The 19,968-nt window shown below is 37.3% G+C and overlaps 1 pseudogene; it reads left to right on the top strand.

Moving 5' to 3' along the window:
* Positions 1–338: 338 nt before the first annotated feature.
* Positions 339–19,968, top strand: part of LOC100617708 (DNA replication licensing factor MCM4-like) — a 196,769-nt pseudogene continuing 177,139 nt past the window's right edge.

Raw genomic sequence — 19,968 nt, 5'->3', positions numbered from 1 at the left:
TCCTGGGGACAAGTTCAGTCCTGGCCCTAGTCAAGAACACATTTCTCTAGTCATTTCAAGAGCACTAGGGGGGACACCCTCTGGTAAGATAGGACACTCCCTTAGCTCACAAAGGATGAGTTCCTTTGTTTTATTTCCTGTCTCCATTTGAAGGCAGGCCTGACACTTGGGCTCCCCATTTCTTTATCAAGGACATGTGGTAGACATGGGACCATCTCTGTTGAAGTCTCTCCATTCCCTTTGAAACTCTGGAATGCACAAAAGTTCTGAGATGTCTCGGATGGCACAGGGATCCTCTGGTCTAACTTTTCACTGACTTTCTTACCAGGCTTAGGAACATGGAGGCCAAAGAATTGATTGAAAACCTCAAGGCAGAACTCACTTGCTCCATCTGTCTGGGCTACTTCACAGACCCAGTGACTGCCCTCAAATGTGGGCATAATTTTTGCAAAGACTGTCTCCTCCAGTGCAATGAGCAAGCTGATGCTACACTAACTTGTCCTGAGTGCAGAGCTGTCATTAGGTACAGTGACATTGTGCTCAATGAGAACCTGCAGAATTTGTCCATCACTGGCAAAACTCTGAGACAGCATTTACTGCTGAGCCCGGCACTTCTGACCACCTGTGATCAACATGGAGAAAAAGAAAAGGTCTTTTGTGAGCAAGACCAAAAACTAATCTGTGATTCCTGCTTATTAACCGAAGAGCACAAGGATCACCAAGAACTTCCTTTGCAAATGGCTGCTGACAAGTGCAAGGTAAGATTGTACCAATCCCTGGAGTCAAATGACTTCTGTTCATGGACTTCTTTGTGACTACTTGAGGCCACTGGCATATGGACCCACAGCTTAACCTACAGGGCACAAGGATTATGTAGGGGCCTCACATCTAGGACTTCACTGACACTTACACAACCGATTTATTTTCACTGGTGTTTGCAGATCCTTCTTGGTCTCAGTGTTCTCATTTTTAAAAATGATATTAATAATAAGAGCCCCTGATTTTTGTGATTATTGTGAAGTTCCAATGGAAACAGATATAGAACTTTAATAGCTTCACAGGGTTATAGGAAGGCTACCTCTTATTGCCAATAATCATATAACATGTGGGCCTCTTGAGTCCAAAACAGGTTTGACCAAGCCTTTTTTTTTTTTGCCTTGCAGAAGAAACTTCAGGAGACACGGAATATGTTACAGGAAAAGGAGGAGGAATTTAAAAAGGCAATGGATGAATTCATAGAACTAGACAAAGCTCTTAAGGTCAGTATCTTTTTATTTATTTTAAATTATAAGGTAAATTGTCACTTGAAAGTCCCTCTCAGGAGTAAAATTGGTGATGAAAACACCAGGAAGAGTGTTTTTTTGCAAATGATCAGACTCAGATTATTGATCAAAGAATGAAATATATTTACACTATTCCGGGGAATTATTTACAGGCCTGATGTTAGTAAAAAGAACTTTCTTTGCATGTAAGTTGTTTAAAATATATCTATGAAGAAATACTTTCTACAATGGAATTCATTATTTTGGGGGAGAAAATGATCTCTGTTGTATTTTTGAGGATATTTCCTTTATACATTCTCTCTCTCTCTCTCTCTCTCTCTCTCTCTCTCTCTCTCTCTCTCTCTGATTTCCACCATTAAGTACTTGTTTCAGAAAAAAGACCTTCAAGAGACAGTATATCTCATAAAGCCCTGAAAGAGAAGATTTGGGCCCAGCTGCCAGAAAACCTATGTCTGGCTTCAGAGTTCATGAATCTTCTTAGATGGCAAAAATAGTTTTAATAAGGAGCACAAATATTTGACATGTACCATATTCTATTGTAAATTTTTCTCTTCTTTCCTTTATTCTAATTTTTCCTGGGACAGAGGGACTCAGATTATTTCCAACAGTTAATTAGATCTGAATACAAAAAAATGCACAAGTTCTTATGTAATGAAGAAGAAAAACACATAGAACAACTGACCCGGGAAATCACAAATAACCAGGATAGACTTGTGGAGAAGAAGACCAAATTCTCAAAACAAATCCAATGTTTGCAACGAAAGATATTACAAATAGAGGAGGGTTTGTACAAGGCACCATTGAAAATGGTAGAGGTGAGTGTGTGAAACTGATGTATACTATTGCTGTAGAAATGAGGAGCAGGAGGTTCAGGCCCTTTCCAAAGAACATGAAGAACACGGTTTCAGAACTATTTGCAAGGATGGACCAGTTCAGATTTTCATCTGATTCCTGAAGTGCCCTTGTTTGTTGAGGAGCAGGGCTGGGGAGTAGTCATATGTAGCACAGAGATTCTCAAGTGCTCTCTATTTCCCTACCTGCCTCAGGTTGGGTTGAATTTATACTTGCTTGAATCTACCAATTCTCCCAGAGTGATGACATACCTCATTCCTTGGTGAAAAGTGGGTGGGATACTTCATCCCTTGGAGGCTCTTTTCAGAAGCAATAGTTAATGATTCTATAAAATGAGGATGTGCCTCTTCAGTCTCAGACCCACATGTCCCAGCACTAACCATCAAAAAGCTTGGCAACCAGTCTCCCAGACCACCAAATGTTTTCCAACTTCCTCATTTGCTTCTCTCCTTCAAAGAAAGCAAAATTTCACTCTGATAGATGAGTTTTCTGTGTAAATGTCACTCCTCTCATAATGGAGTCATTTCTCCAGCTTCAGGAGGGAACCAGAGGTATGAGACCAATCAAAGAGCAACCAGAGATCACTTTCACCAATTCTGCACAAACTTGAATTGTGCCCATATGTTAATGTACCTGGAAAAAGGCTCAAAGGGAGTGATAGAACTGTGAGGAGGTGTGTTGGGGTTCTCTGAGAAAGATAATATTAAAGAATCAGACCAAAATGCAAAACACTAACTCTTTCTCTTTATTTTCTTTCCCCAGGATATGAAAGGCATCCTGGAAAGGTAAGGTTCCCTTCTTTGGTCTACTAAGTCAGAAAAATCTGTGGAGACTGGCTTTTCAAAGGAGGTAACTAGGGTCTGCTGGAATATAATGAAGTATTTGATGCAGGAAGTATTTTGGAGATCATTATAGAAAAATATAACAGTGCATCCTGTTGTTTTGTTGTTGGTTTGTTTTTTTTTTTTTTAGGAATGAGGAGCTGCTACTTCAAGAAATGGAGAAGCCTGACTTTATTTGGAAATCTCACCGGATGACTGGTTTGATAGAAATTCTCAGGAGTTATGAAAGTGAGTCAAAGTATACCTTCCTCAGTTGACATTCAGGCAACTCCCAGGAGCTCCCATATTGTTTCCAATGAATCTCCTAAGTGTCTGCTATGAGTCAGCCCAAAAATGACCCCTTCTGCTACACCATAGAGATCATTTCTACACTCATGACTACTGAAGAAGTGCTTTCCATTTTCCCCTTTTGTTATTTCAACAGGCATGAGTGATTCTACTTTTTCACTTATTAGCTCAGTTATTTTCCATTTATACTAGATAATGTGCATTTCGGGTGACTTTTTAACTTCTTACTGGTGAAGGGTATTTTGGAAACCTGGAGTGCTTATTCTTTACTATGAGAATTCTTTAGTACAGTCTCTCTTCCATTGTATTAAATTTCCTGTTAGGTAGCTTGTGAACCTTTCTGGAAAAAAAAACAACTTTTGGATCGTGAGCTTTCTCTGATGTTTTATTCCAAGGTCTGAGACCGTTCAGGAAAGCTAGGCTTAGTCAAAATTTCACCTGCCTGAGTTATCTCTGCAGACTTTGGTGAGAAAATAAATGTGTAGGAAAAGGAACCAATATAGAGGACTATTCCTGAGAATAGGCATCTTTGCCTCTGAGAATCATTTAAAAAAATGTTCTTTGATAGAGAGGATTATATTAAAAAAAAAAAAACAGAAATCTCACTCCAGGCAAGGAAGAAATCCCAGCTTCCTCTGAGACTGAATAGATGCAAGAGATGACAGGGGAGAAAAGGGAAATATTTCACTGGGTATTCCTATGGAGTAATTCCATGACATTTCTTCAACACTAAGATGGTCAGGTAACATGCTTCTCACAAATATTTCAGTGAGATACATCCCATTGCTTTCCTATGGGTCAGCTTGTGGCTGAGTCTTGTTTCAGTTCCGGAAGCTCCATCACCTTGCACCAATACCCCATCTCCCAAACTGGCATAGTAATGGAACTTCTATATGTTCCTAAATGTGCTTTGTGTACCTACATTGTTCCTGTTCCAATCCATCCTTCCTGGGAATTGATGATGAACCTTGGATCTTATTCAGATGTCACAGGTCTTTCTAACATTCAAAATATACACAATGAAGTCTAAACACTGGCACCAAGTCTTGCTACCCAGATGCCATCCTTCTTTGTCAGCATTCTCTAATTTCTTGCTTCCAACTCCATTTCTGGGATTTTCAAGTAATCATCCAGTTCTTCATTGACTCCCTGCCTCCTTTTCTCCCTTTCTCTGTCTCATCCTCCCTCTCTCACTTTCTTCATTTGTTTCCTTCCATATCTATCTCCTTCCTATAAATGCTCCTTCCTTCCTCTCTCCTACGATCCAAATTTGTAACTTTTTAATGTGTTTAGTGCCCTATCTTGATTAGGTATCCATGTAAGTCTCAAGTAGCTTCCAATCATATCTTTGAGGACAGGGATCTCTGGAAGAACAGAAAAGAGTGAATCCCTCCTTTAGGTGGTCTTTGTAAAAAGTGATTTGTACAAAAATGTCTTTCCCATCTGAGTTAGTGCATACTGTCAATGATCATCCCAATACAATAACTTCTTCATAGATACTACATATCTTCCAAGGCATGACTTTCTACTCAAACCTAGTAAGTGCTTAATTAAAAAGTCATTTTCTGATATTCAACAGATATCTTAAGACATAGATACCTGTTTTTTTAAATGAATGTAATATTTCTTTGTATTCTACCTTCATTTTAAATATTAGGAAAACATAGTATTAGAAAACTAAGATACTTTCCCTGGTATTTTTCAGAGGCAAAGGAAGTTCCCTCAAGAGTTTTTATTTAATTTCAAATGGATCTTTGTGTCCCAAAGTTTGGAATTGTTCAGGATTAGGGAAAATTTGGGGGGGGGAGAGAAGGGGTGCTTTTAAACACTAACATCTGACATTCAAGAATAATTATTCTATTTTTGTTTCCTTAGTGGATATATTACTGGATCCTGAAAGAGACAGTCTTCATCTTATTGTACCTGAACGTTTTAAGCAATTAAAGTCTGAACTTGACCTACAAGACCAGCCTGACAAGGAAGAAAGACTTGACTATTTTGTTACTGTGTTGGGGGATCAGACCTTTAGCAGTGGCAAACACTACTGGGAAGTAGATGTGGAAGATCAGACAGAGTGGGTACTGGGAATCTGTGAGGATTCAGTCAGCAAAAATGGGAATGTCTCCATATTATCTGAGGATGTAAGATCCATGATAGGTTCAAAAGTTAACGATGAAATACTTTTTTGGAGTCCACAGCGTTGCTTTGTTTCGATACCTACACCTAAAGTGGGTGTTTTCCTTAACAATGAGGAGGGTGAGGTTTCATTTTATGATATTGAAGACAAGTCTATTCTCTTAAGATCCCCAAATTCAGCTTTTCGAGGGCCCATTCGCCCTTTCTTCTCTACTTCTCTTGTTAATAAGTAAGTATCTCTTAATTACCTATTACCTACCCCAACAACAGTCAGAAGACACATGCTACTTACTATTAGAAACTAAATGAGAAATAAATGAAATGACAATGAGCATGTCTTTCTATTAATTTGGACTTATTGAAATGATGATTTTCAAACCCAAAGCAAATAAAGTCTATTTTGTTCATATTTGGTATGCCTCCCTTCACATCAGTGCCCGGTGGGCTTCACCTCACTGTCATTTCCCAGAGTATCAGCAATTCTCGACCAAACCAGTTAACACACACAAAGTTAGTATTTTCTTAAAACCAATGGAATTGCATATGCTATACAAACACTGTATATTTTTAAGATGGAAACATTTTAGATATGTGAGTGTGGGTGTTTTACCCAGGTTATATTCCATGTGGATTTCATGTTAAATTCTTTGAGTCATTATTGATCTCATCAAAGAAGTCCTGTCTGATACCAGTGCTTAAAACCTCTAGAACAATGCCATTAATTGTCTAATTTTCTGGGGTACAAATCATTGGGGAAAAATTTCATCTACATCTTGGACTCACAGTGGACCTCCATGACAAGCCCATGTTTAGGAAGAATATGCCTTAGATATATGCATAGTGATTGCCCTGAACATGACTATTTCCCAGAGGGCTACAGGAAAATGAATTGTGAGTATAAGTTGCAACACCTAACCTATAAGGAATTACAAAGGAGAACATGTCTTTGTGTAGTAGAGGAGTAAAAAAAAGTAGGCTGGCAACTAGCAACATCAAAAACATGACAAGTTGAAGAATTTTCCTATCATGATGAGTGGATCACCTCAGACTATAATTATAGGAGAATATAGACAAGAATCACAGAAAATTATCATGCTTAAATGTGTAGTGATCCCCATCTTCAGAAAAGTGCTCATGTGACTGAAACCACAAATGAACAAATGTAAATTATTTTATATCCAACGATGCCTTCTTAGACTCTCACCCCAGTCACTACCCTTCAGGAAATAAAAGAATTGTGATGGGGTTTCAGGAATTGCTTCTATCTTCAATCCAGTTTTGAAAAGAGAAGAGACCTTCTCCCATTAGGATAAGGGATCAGTTGTGTGGAGTTCTATGACTAGAATCAGGAAGACCTCCCTTGGAATCTGACCTGAAATACTAATTGGGTGACTCTGGAAAAGTTAATTCAATGCTGATTGCCTTACTTGGCCGACTGTAAAATTGGAAAAGTAACACCTCCTTCTAAGAGTTGTTGAGAGTACCCTATGAGAAAATAGGTGTAATGTTCTTAGTAGCACAGTATGTGGCACAAAATAAGCAATATATATAATACTTATACCTTTCTCTTCCCTTCTCCATTAGGGACTTAGAAGATTTCCCCTCTTAGAAAGTTGTTAGTGTGAGCACAATGTCTTCTGTAATAAACCAAGATATGTTATTCTATTTTATTTTTACTTTTTAGAATATCTGAATACCATTAACTGCTCTATTAACAAAAAGGTCATGTCAAAACTGGTGTGTCTCTCTGTCTCCATCACTACTTTTCTATATGTACTTGAAGAAGCATCAAAATGGCTCCTTACTCTCTTCCTTATCACCCTCCTGTCTTCTCTGCATTTCTTCTTCCACCTAACTTTCTACTTCCTCTTTCCCCTCCCTTTTCATCTTTCCACTCCTCTTCCCAATTTCTGCTCCTACTACTCCTGCTTCTACCCTGACATTATTAAGCAAAGTCAAACACCTAAAAATCTGAATCCAGAATCCCCCTTCTCCTTCAAGATAAAAACAGAATACAATTATTTTTTTTTTCTCAGACAAGTACACGTTGTGGTGGAGAGATTCACAGGCTAAGCAGCTGGAGAGAAAATTCAACCTCTATTTTTCAGGGCCAGAAATGTGTTCAACAAAGAATTAGTGAGCCTCTTCTTATGTTCCATCTCTGTCCAACTTTGGAAGACAATACCTGCAGGTATGAACACAAATTCCTGATGGACAACAAGATAGTAGAAAGCTCTTCAGAAGGAAGGGTCTAATGGGGTATGGACACCAAAAGGATGGATTAAGTCCTGAAGACCATATAGGTTTTGAAGAATTTCACTAAATGAAAGCAGATATTTACAATGACAACCATTTTAGTGAATAGATCATACTAAGCCAGAAAATGTCCATGCAAGGTAATTTAGTACTCAGTTTCTCTATTATTCTATATTTTTTTCTGAGTGAGCATTGGGATGTTCATCTCATGACACCCTCTTCTAATTCTTTGATTTTCTATGGTTGCTTTTTTTTTTGTCTTAGCTAATGGAAGGAAGCTGGTGCAAAATAGTTCACTCCTTCCTTTACTCTTCAAAATAGTGGTGTTAAAATTGATTTTATAGGGCAAGGAGTTAATATAGAGGGTGAGATTGAATATTCATAAGAAAGTCTGTTTTTAAAAGAAAAAATTAATTAAAATGCCAATGATGAAACAAACAAATAATCTGATAGCAAGTCTAGCAGGAAAGTCAACTCCAGGCAAAGAAAGAAGCATCATCTTTCTTTGAGAATGAAGGATTAGAAGACATACTAGGGAAAGAATGGAGGATGTTTCAAAGAATATTGGGTTAGAATTGATAGAATTGCTTCTCAACTCTAAACAGACAGGTTACATGATGCTCCTTAGTATTAAAGTGAAAAAGACCTTATTGCTTTCCTATTTCTTAGGCAAACAATGCTTAGGCAAACGCTGGCCCTGTCTCCCTCTAGCAACATCTAATCTCTCACTTTGGCATAATGATAGCACTATTGTAATGTTCTCCTTGTCTCCAACCTATCCCTGTTTCAGTTGATCTTTCTTAAAATTTGCCTGATGTTCCTTTGTTTTAATTGAGATTTTATGATAATTATTTACTATCAGAAGAGCTTTCCCCAAGGATCATTTCTCTTACTAAATTAAGTACAAACACTGTGAAGCATCACAACCATTAATAAACTTGACATCTTCCTTCCTAACCAGTATTTTAAAACTACTTGGTTCTAATTTTGGGTCACTTTTTTGGATGTGTATTTCCCTTCCTCTTACCTCCCATCTATATCTGTCACTATCTAATGTTCTTAGCATGCTGGATTTTAAGGGGTTTTTTTTTTGTTTTTGTTTTTGTTTTTTAATCTGGCTGTGTATTTCTCCAGTCCCCTTTAATAGATTAGAATTTCCATGAAGGCAGGAATCTCTTGAAGGATAGATAGAAGTAAATCCTTTTCAGGGAAGTTCTTGGGAAAAGTAAGCATTTAATAAAACTAATTTAATCCAGGCAACTCTTTCTCTATTCATATAGAACGCAAAACTATTATTCCAATATTAGCACCTCTTGTACAAACTATATATCTGATGTCATCGATAACAATTTCTCTGTCTTTGTCAAGACCTAGTATTCTGCTGGTACATGTTGGGCCCTTAAACAATAGCTGTTAAGTATTCAATATATGAATGAAGGATTGAATGAATGAATGCAGAGTTTAGAAGGAATGCTTTAAAACATAGGAATGATATGCCACAAATTGGAAGATACTTCATAGATCATCTAGGCCAACACTACCTTAATCGTTTTATCTACAATGAAACAGTACCAAAGGAAAAATAGGTCATTTATTCAAGTGAATTCTACAGGCAGATTAATCCCATTGAGAGTTCTCAGGTGATCCCAGTTTGGAGTGAAAATAGTATCCCATGATGTGAAGTTCTCCCTCCTATCTTTGGTATATTATTCCTCAGACTTTGGACCCTACATTAATCACCCCTATTCCTTTTTCTAAAGGTGATATAACTCTGGAATATCCAATAGTCAATCCCTATCTAATTTCAACTAATGGTTTGAAGCTTGCTAAGTTTGTTTCTGTCCTGTGGGACCTGCTTGGCAGCCAAGAGTGATTTGCCTATGCTTTCACTATTAGGTCCCCAGAACTTCACCTCAGGGAAGTACTACTAGGAAATGGAGGTGAGATAAAAGGGGGGAAGTGAACATGTTCTATAAAGAAGCATTGAATAAGGAGAGGATCTAAACCAATGTACATGAGTATTTTCATATTCTAGTAGATTTCTAAGTTGGAAATCCTTTGCATTTGGAGCTCAAACAACATATTTTATTTGTGGCAGTACATACCCAAGATTGTCAAAATGGACAAAAAGTATATTACAATGCCAGGGAAAGGGCTTTTATATAATACCCCAGATATTACCTTCCAATTGTCTCTTTGCCCCCTGCTTCTTTTCTTGACTTCCAAATCAGGAAAATGCCCCTGAATATATCAATATCTCTTCCCGGAATAACCAGTTGATACAATGTCAATGATAATAATTATTGTGGGAGACTCTCCATTTCAGTCAACTAAAACCAATAACAAAATTACTCTGTATTTATTAAAAAAACAAGTGCAAATGTGTCAATAAATATATACATGTAAAATGAGAAACAAATGTTATTTGTTTTGCTTTTTATTATTATGGATTTGTTACCATGTGTTACTATTCTGTGAGCATCGAGTCATTGATACTTCATATAGAATATTGGCAATGCTCCAAGAAATTAATACATGTGAATCAAACTTTTGGTATGGCCAATAAAAATAAATGTCTCATATAAATACTTTTTTTCTGTCTGAGAAAATACATCTTTTTATACATTGTTGAATGGGAAAAACACAGAACAATTAAATAGTCAAAAACCATTCTTTAATCAAGAGAAAAGGGATTCAATACAATAGTAGGCTTTGAAACAGTGCTGCCTGTCACACAACTGCACAGAGTCTGAGTATTGAACTCTGGCAACTCTGGACACTGACCCCTGGGAAAGCCAACCATGATAGATTGGACAATTCCTAGGAGCCATTAAAGTTGGGAAGCTTAAATACCTTTCTATGTGGGCTGAGGATGAAAGAGATAGTTGACTGATTTTACAATAGTAAGAAAGGAAAATGAGGAGTTCCAGACAGGAATAACAGTGAAGGGCTGATGCTTTACAATGCACACGAAAGGGAAAGATCCAGCCCAGGGCTGTGCCAAAGGACAGCCTAGGGGGAGAAACCCTTGGGACAAAAGTGATATTTAACATTTGATGGGATTAGCTATTTCCACCCAAACCACCGGGATGTCTATTGTTAGCCTAAGAGGTAAAGTATGACCTCCCTCAGGGAAAAAACTCTCCTGTGACAAGGTCAAAACTGGAGTTTCTACCTCCCAACTAAATAAACTGGGGACTTCTAAATTTCCACCTTGACAACATCTTAAAGTCTATTGTTAACCTGAGATCAATGAAGTAGGACTTTCCCTAAGGGAGGAACTCTCAAGTGACAAGATCAAAACTGGGGTTTCTACCTCCAAACTAAATGAACTGGGGATCACTAAATCTTTCTAGACCACAAGTTTGGGGACTTCTAGATTACACGTTAACAACATTTTAAAAATAATTTTCAATCATGTCTGACCTTCCATGACCATTGTGGAGGTTTTCTTTTCTTTCTTTTTTTTTTTTGGCAGATAAAAGAGTGGTTTTGTTATTTCCTTATCCAGTTCACTTTATAGATGAGGAAACTGAGGCAAATGGGATTAAGTGACTTGTCCAAGTTCCTAGCATTAGGAAATTTCTTAGGGTAGGTTTGAATTCAGTTCTTCTTGATTCCAAATCAACTACTCTATATACAGGACTACCTAGCTGCCACCACCTATATATAGATACATGGATGTATATATGTCTATGTAAATATCTAGGTTTATTTGTATACTCATATGTGCATATACATAAATATATATTTACACATAATACAACATATCACAGAAGACTGTCCATAAAACACACAACTTTCCAATAGGGGAAATCACACAAGTCACCAAAGACCTGAAAGTTCAGCCAGACTGAGGTGGACCTTGTCAACATGGAATCTAGAAGCCCCCAAACTCATATCCTAATAAGAGTCAATGACCCCCAGTTTACTTAGCTTGAAGGTGAGAGCCCCAGGTTTGACCTTGTCACAGGAGAGTTTCTCACTGAGGGGAAAGTCCAACCTCAGAGTCTCAGACTAACAATAGACCTTAAAGGAGTTTAGGTGGGGAGGGAGGGCTAATTGTATCAGGTGTTAAGTATCTATTTTGTCCCAATGGTTTTTGCCTTTAGGCAAACCCCTGGGCTGGGTCTTTCCCTTTTGTGTCCATTGTGGAGCATCACTGTTATTCCTGTCTGAAACTCCTCATTTTCCTTTGTTACCATTGTAAATTCAATCAACTGTTTCTCTCATCTTCAATCCTCTTGTTCCCCTAGAAAGGTATTTAAGCTTCCCAACTTTAATGCCTCCTTGGAGATGTCAATCTAATGAGTTTGGCTCTCTCAGGGGTCAGGGTCCAGAGCAAACAGAATTTCAATCCTCAAGGAACTTTTGCACTGTACTGGTTTTTCTGACTACTTAATAGTCCTGTGTTTTTTCCAGTCAACAACCTGAAAACTATGACCTTCCAAAGATTAAAGCCTACATCAGAACTCCTTTCTTCTTTTCTAAAGGATACTGATTAGTCACAGTGAAGAAAGATGATTATGTTTTCTTTTAACAGTTCTTCACTTATTCTTCACTTGTTGCTTCACCAGTGTGGGCATTCCCTCCAAAGGTGCCTCTCATAATGCAGGACCATTGTATGTGGTTTTTGTCTCTATCCTTGAAAAGTTCCAATACAAGGTTTCACCAACCATGCTAGAGGAATTCTTCCCTTTCTCATGCATTTTTTGAGAGTGCTAGGTATCTGCTTATCTTTTTCACAACCAGAGTTATGTGATTCCAAGATTTCATTTATGAATCCTATAAAGTGTTACAGCCTGATAGCACACATAATTCACCTTTCTATGACTGTCTGGAACATTGATTTTCAAGACACCATGCAGCTTTCCTAGGAATATCTTTGCCAAGGGGAAGAATGTCATGGAAGTGCAGGACAGAGTCCATGTTGACAGACATTTCTAGCAAATGGTGATACTTCCTTGATGATTTGAATTTTTTTAAAATGATTTTGTGGTCTTTCAAGGACTAGTATCTGTTTGAAGTCTTAACTACATTAGGACTATTTTTGACAATAGACAACATTATATATTCCTCTGTTTCTGTTCTGAGGTTCTTAAAGTAGGTCAAATGTCCATAGAACTTAATGTTTACGCTTCCTCACCCTCGAAATAAAAAAGAAATACTAATGCAATTTTCCAGGAAATGCAGGACTTGTGTAGCAGCTTGACTGAGAACTAGGGTTGGATATATGTGCTACTTCCTTGTCTCTGTCCTTCCCAATAGGAAACACATGTTCGACCAGGCCATGGAGAATGTCAGACTAGATTCCTTCTAGGCCTCATACAGGGAGAGAATGCCTACACGTGAAAACTCAAGTACCTGGAGATCAACAGGTTATTCCTAGGTCCTCCAGAAGGGATGGTTTGAAGAAGATAGTAATCTCCTTCTACTCAATAAGCAATCTAACAGACAGATATAGAGGTGATTGATAGAAAAATAAATGTCGGGTGATAGGACAGAGAACCAAAATGAGAGACAGAGACAGAGAGAGAAGCTACTGTCTTTAACCCCAGATCCAGAGAGAGAGAGAGCTTATAGGACTTCTCCAAGCAATTGCAGCCTAAACTGTTTCTAATACTTTCTCTGCTATGGATGGGGAATAGGAAAGAATGAGAAATGGTGCTTTAAAATATTAGAAATGAAATCCTTTTTCAAATGGTGCTTCTAGACCTTATGCTTTTTACTAGTTATCAGGTATTACCAATTAGAATGTAGAGTTAAACTTAGTGCTTTCCCACATTCTCCAGGCTGGTCAAGGTTTGCCTGACATTCCAAGCCTGACAGAAAGGGGGAACATCTGAACAAACTTGAAGGATATTATGACTTAATTCCCTTTGATAAGAGTTTGAAAGACCAAGAAAGGACATGGAAGCATCCTTCAAAGTCTACCAAACAGGGCACAGGAGGGAACATCACAAAGGTACACTTGGGATCTTTGCACCCCTTTAAGACTCCTTTTGGAAGGAGAATGTTCCCTGGAACATCCATAGGAGTAATAAACTGAGGGAGTGTGAAAAATTCCCAAGGATGGAAGGAGGGTCTCTCACAGCCCCTTAATAAATCCAGAAACCTAAAATCCTGCTTAGCTTTTTTTTTTTTTAACCTTGGCCACACTATCTGTATCATCCTTGAGTAAGCACTTTCATATGCAAAGAAGAAGGGGTTTGAGCTGCAAATATTTGGGGAAGAACTGACATTCACTCTCCCACAACAAAAACTCACTCTCCCACATATTCACTTTCCAGTGAATTGATGACCAATTCCAAAGACCAAAATTCCACTGAATTAATGACCAGCAGCTTCCTGTCAGTCCTAATTCCTTCAAATTATATCATTTTCCTCATAAGAGCTGATCCTAGATCCCCTGGAACCTCTAGCAGAATTCAATTATTTCTGAAGTAGATTCCATTCAAAAGAATGAATCCCATCAGATCAAGTAGTTGCTAGGTTTTGAATGGGAAACAAAAGAACCACCTTGGCCACAGGGAAGTTCCACTAAAGCAGGGAAGATAAGACTTCTACAGAAAAACATTGTATAAATAAACATGACATATGCAAGCAAGGACACAGGAAAGTATAGAGGAAGAAGAGGTAGTAGATGAAGGCAAGAGATTTTTCAAAATCATGTTTTTTTTTTATACTTCTATTTACCTTGTGTAGACCTTCCTCTCCTTTTCTGAGAGCCATTACGTCAGAGTAGACATTTAAAAATAATACTATTTTCCACTGTGTCTATGATTAAATGTGATTTGCATAAAGATGATTTGCACTCAGTCTGAAATGACCTGACAAATTTAAAAGCAAGACAATTCTGACCCCAGGTACCTAAACATGAGCATCCTGGTGAACTGTAGACTTTTTCTCTAAAAAAGGAACAAAGGTGATAATTCAGTCCTAGGTCAGAGACTGTTAGCACTGTGGAGACACAGGTGTTCTCAGAAAAACCCTTTAAAACAACAAGTCATGGTAAAAACTTTTACTAGTTGTGTGCCATGGGCAGGGTCCAGCCTCATTTGTGACTCCAGGGTTCCTGACTGGTTGCAAACAATCAGTCAAAATAAATAACAAACGGAAGACAGCTTAATTATTAGGGTCATGGGACTGCTTTGCATCTTGACAGCTGCTCTGCCATTCCCAGGCTTGCTTTTTATTTTATACCCATTTTATTGGCATGCAGATTGCATTACCTAACACACATGTTCAAAGAGAGATAATTGGAAAAGTGATACATTAACTTTTAACAAATCACTTGATTAACATTCTATATTCTGTATTGTGATTATAGATATACAAGATAAATGATTTTGTCATAGGTGGCTTAATTTTCTCATTACGCTGTGAGAAGTTTTGAGCTTACAAATAATCAAGGAAAAATATCTATTGCTTTTAATAAAATGGAATAATTAATCAGCAGTTCTTAGAAGACAATTCAACAATCATATCATTGAGGCTGAGGGGTACTGTGAGCATAATTCAAATTTAGACTGGTCATTTCTCAGGGTTCTTACTAGGGAGTTCCCACTAGCAAGTTACTGGTTTGTGAAATCAAGCCACTGAGGCATATTGAAGCTTGAGGTTCTTGTACTTATTGTATGAGCCTCTATGATTGATTTGTGTGCTGGCATCATGAGAAAGTTTTGGATTTGGCCTGTAGCTGTGGTTTTACTGAGAATTATGTACCTAATTAAAAGTTAACCCATGATAGTCTTTTTGGGATTGGGTTTAAGGGTCTGATCTTTTGGTGATGTTTTCGAGAATTAGGGTACAGGTGTTTTGTTCTTGCATTATTTCTTTTGAGACCAGAGGAAGTAATGATAATGTCAATTTAGAGGTAAGGGGCATTGATGAAAGAGGTCATATAAAAGGTGGACTGGGTGGGCAATTACATCTCGCCAAGGACCACTCTGTGTTCTCCCCAGCTACCACACATTACTCTGTCAAGGCATCGTGGTCTGATGACCCCCAGCAAATATATACTCCTAGTATTTAAAAATATATAGGATTTTAAATAATAAATCAAAAGAGAGGGAAAAGAAAAAGAATTCTTTCAGTCAAGTGAGCAGAGCAAAGAGAGCCAGAGACTGACACCTGCAGCACTTTCCCAAAAGTAGAAGCTCCAAAAAAAGAGCCCCACCGGGTGGGTCTTAGCCAAGTTTATCTCCCAAGCATCCTTATGTAAAATGAGGACAATAGAAGGATTCTGGAAATGTAGCTCAGGTGTGGCAAATGTTCCACCTGCACAATTGCTATTTCATTTGCATAATATGGAGCTAAACCTATTCATTCTCAGAACTCACATTTTCCACCCACACCAACCATAAAATATGTGACTTAGTCTCTGAGACTGCAAAACCTTTTCTAACTCTTCTCTCATTCAGGGTAAGCAAAAGTTTGACCATGTTAGATGAATTTTATATTTAAGGAAGGAAGGAGAAGGGTAGGGCAGGATGACAAATTGAAAAAAAAAAATTCTCTCTCTTCAGGAAAAGGGCAGATCCTTGACACCAATCAAAGAACAAACAAGGATTATTCTTAATAATTAAGGATCATTCTAAGCAGACTTAAGTTGTACAAAGATAATATCTCTAGATAAGAGTTCTAAAGGAGTGACAGAATTATGATAAAATGTGTCTGGGCTCTCTAAGAAAGACAATAATAAAAGAAATAAACTAGGGAGCAAAAGATTAAATCTCTCCCTTCGTTTTCTCCCCTCAGGATATGAAAAGCCCCTTGGAAAGGTAAGTTTCCATATTTTCATCAATAAAATCAGAAATCCAGAAACTGTGAAGGAGTCTGATTGCTTGAAGGGAGTAATTGTGGTCTAATCTGCTAGAACATAATGCAGTAACTGATCCAGATATAGCTTTGAAAATAGTGCATAAAAATATAACTGTATCCTGTTTTCAAAAACCAGATGTATTTTCCCTAATTTTACTACCTGCTCCATCACTGGATTGAAAGTTACTGATATCAACTTCAGTTGAAATGCATGAAATTCCCAGGATTTTCCATATGGTTTACAATGCATTTCCTTAGTGTATGCTATTAACCTGCACAAGTGATCCTTTTCTTCATTCTCTGCCACCCCATATAGATCATTTTGACCCTTATATGACTACTGACTGAGTCTTGTTCTAGTTCCAGAAGCTCCATCACCCTCTGCCAATACTCCATCTCCCAAACTGGCACAGTAATGGAACTTCTATAATGTGTTCCTAAATGTCTTTTATGTATTTAATTTGTCCATGTTCCATTGGTCCTTCCTGGGAAATGATGATGAACCTTTGATTTTATTCAGATTTCATCAGGCCATTCTACTGTCCAAAGTCTATTCAAGATATCTTCTTTCCTTGTCAGCATTCTCTTACTATTTGCATACAATTCTTTTTCAGGGATTTTCAAAGAGTCATCCAGTTCTGCACTGATTCCCTGCCTCCTTTCCCCCTTTCCTATATTTCATCTTCCCTCTCTCACCTTCTTCTTTTCCTTCCTTCCTTCCTTCATCCTTTCATGTCTACCTCCTTCCTATAAATGTTCTTCCTTCCATCTCCTACCATCTCTGTTCTCTCCTACCATCCAAATGTAATTACTTTTTAATGTGCCTGGTGTACTAACTTTTGCACTATCTTGATTAGGTATCTATGTAAATTCCAAGTCTCTTTTGATAGATTATAATCTTTATAAAGACAGAGATCTCTGGAAGAATTCAAAAAAGTGTGAATCCCTCCTTTGACTGGTCTTTGTAAAAAAGTGATTTGTACAAAAATGCTCTTTTCATCAAGGACCCATTGCTTTCCTTGCCCACCTGAGTTAGTATATATTGTCAATTATTATGCCAATATAAAACCTCTTTCAAAGATACTACCCTTCTTCAAAGGCCTGACTTTCTACTTAAACATAGTAAGTGATTAATAAAAAATAATTGTCAAATATTTAATGAATGTCTTAAAACATAAATAATTGCTTTTTTAAATGGAATGTCCCTACTGTTTATTTCATTGTATTCCTTATTCATTTTATATATAAGGAAACCGAGGCACTGGAAAACTACAGTACTTTCTCAAGTAAAAGCCAGATGCAAAAGCAAGACAATTCCCTCGAGATTTCTTAAATGATTCTGAATCAGTTTTAATTAGTGGTCCCACGGTTTGAAATTGTCCAGAATTAGAGAATGTTTCTTTGACTTTGTTTTTAGCTTCCAAGGCTAGGCATTCAATGCTAATTATCCCATTTCTTTTTCTGTAGGGGTTATTACTATGGATTCTGAAACTACCATTCATCTCATCCTGACTGAAGATTTTAAGAGGGTCAAGGAAGAAGGACTTGACTATGTTGTTAATGTATTGGGGGCACAAACTTTTGCCTCAGGCAAATATTATTGGGAGGTAGATGTGGGAGATCAGATAGAGTGGTCAGTGGGAACCTGCAAAGATTCAGTCAGCAAGTATGGAAAACTCTCTGTATTATCTGAGGATGTAAAAGCCCTAATAGGCTTAAAAGCTGAAAATGATTTCCTTCTCTGGAATTCAGAAGAAGGCTTTCTTATGATTCCCACCTCTACATAAGGTGGGCATTTTTCTTGATTATGATAGGGGACATATTTAATTTTATGATGTCAGAGGCAGAACTCTACTCTTCAGTCCTCAAATTAAAGCATTTCAAGGGCCCGTTTGTCCTTATTTCTCTCCTTGCCTTCTTAATTAAGGAAGCACCCCTTAATCACACACACACACACACACACCTGCCCCAGGAGTAATCAGTAGACAGACATCAGTGATGCTAATTGATATCTAAGAATTAATGAAAATGGACTGAAATGTTAAAGTTACTTTTCTATAATTTGAACTCATTGAAAGGTCACTGAAATTATGTATATATGAAAGCCAATGAAAAGAAAGTATTTTGTTTATACTTGATATAAACATTGTTATTCTGTATATCAATGTCCAAAGTACATAACTTCACTGCCATTTCACTAACAGCTGTAATAATTAAAATTATGAGGCTGCTAGTAGCTTTATAACTTTATTAAATCAAAATAGCATTATTAATAGTAAAGAGAGGGAAAATAGGAGAGAGGTAGAGAGTTACTTAGCTTTCTACTCTATTGGCCACCATGATGGGCCTATGGCTAACTTTGACTAGCATCCATGCTCCAGCAAAAAGACTCCTACTTTCTGCTGAGTCTCCCCTTATAGGTAGTTTTCTCTACCCACTTGCTCTCACACATCACATCTCAAGAACAAATCATAGTTTCTTAATTTGCCTGGGCTACCCAGGAGGGGGAAGTGCCTGAGGAATCAGTTACCTGTCTAGTTGGTTCCTTGGTTCTTCAACTTCCTTTCTCTGAGGGCTTATCTATACCAGAATTTACTCAGTGGTTTTTGACTTCCAGGTCACTGAGGGATGATGTTAAAAAAAAAAAAAAGCTATATAATAAGAGAAAGATTCTCTTCCAACAAAGCTTCAGCAATACTCTAAAAAAAAACAACTTATCAACAATGGAAACAATATTTTCTTAGAGCTAATGGAATTGCCTATCATATATAAATTCAATTTTTTCTTTAATGGAAAATGTATGTACTATATGTACACATACATACATATAATTATATATGTCTATAGATATATGTATATATAGACATTTTTATAGATATTTTCTCTTTATATACCCACATACATATGTGTATACATTCTTATTACTCTTAATTCACTTGGACATATCCCATGCAGTTTGTATGCTAAACTTCTTGGAATCCTTACTGACTTTCCCCAAGAAGTCCTATACTTTACCAGTGCTTCAAAGATCTGGAACAATGCCATTCAGTTATTTCATTTTCTGTGAGACATAATATTTGGGAAAAATCATCTTTCTTGAACTATCTACAGTGACCCTCCATGACATGCTTATCTTTTACAAGAATATGCCTTGAATATAGGTGTGTAGCCTTAAACATAAGTATGTCACAGAGGTCATAGAAAAGCACCCTGTGAGTGTAAGTTAGTTGTAATACGTTATAAACAAAAAATTACAAACAAAAAATAACCTGGCTTATTGCAACCATAAGAGTGAAAAAAGAAGATAGGCTCTCAACTAGCATCATTAAAAACATGAAATATTGAGGAATACCCTTATAAGTTCATGCTAAACTTCTAGGAGGATACAGATAATATTGATAGAAATGGTCATGACTAAATGTGACTTGATGTCCATCTTCAGAAGCAATGCCAAAAATCATGTGATTTACACCATAAATACAGGGGTG

Source organism: Monodelphis domestica, chromosome 6 (genome assembly GCF_027887165.1).
Source record: "Monodelphis domestica isolate mMonDom1 chromosome 6, mMonDom1.pri, whole genome shotgun sequence".
In the NCBI taxonomy this organism is placed as follows: domain Eukaryota; kingdom Metazoa; phylum Chordata; class Mammalia; order Didelphimorphia; family Didelphidae; genus Monodelphis; species Monodelphis domestica.
Note: the sequence above shows the minus strand (reverse complement) of the source record. Positions and strands in the feature narration are given on the sequence as shown.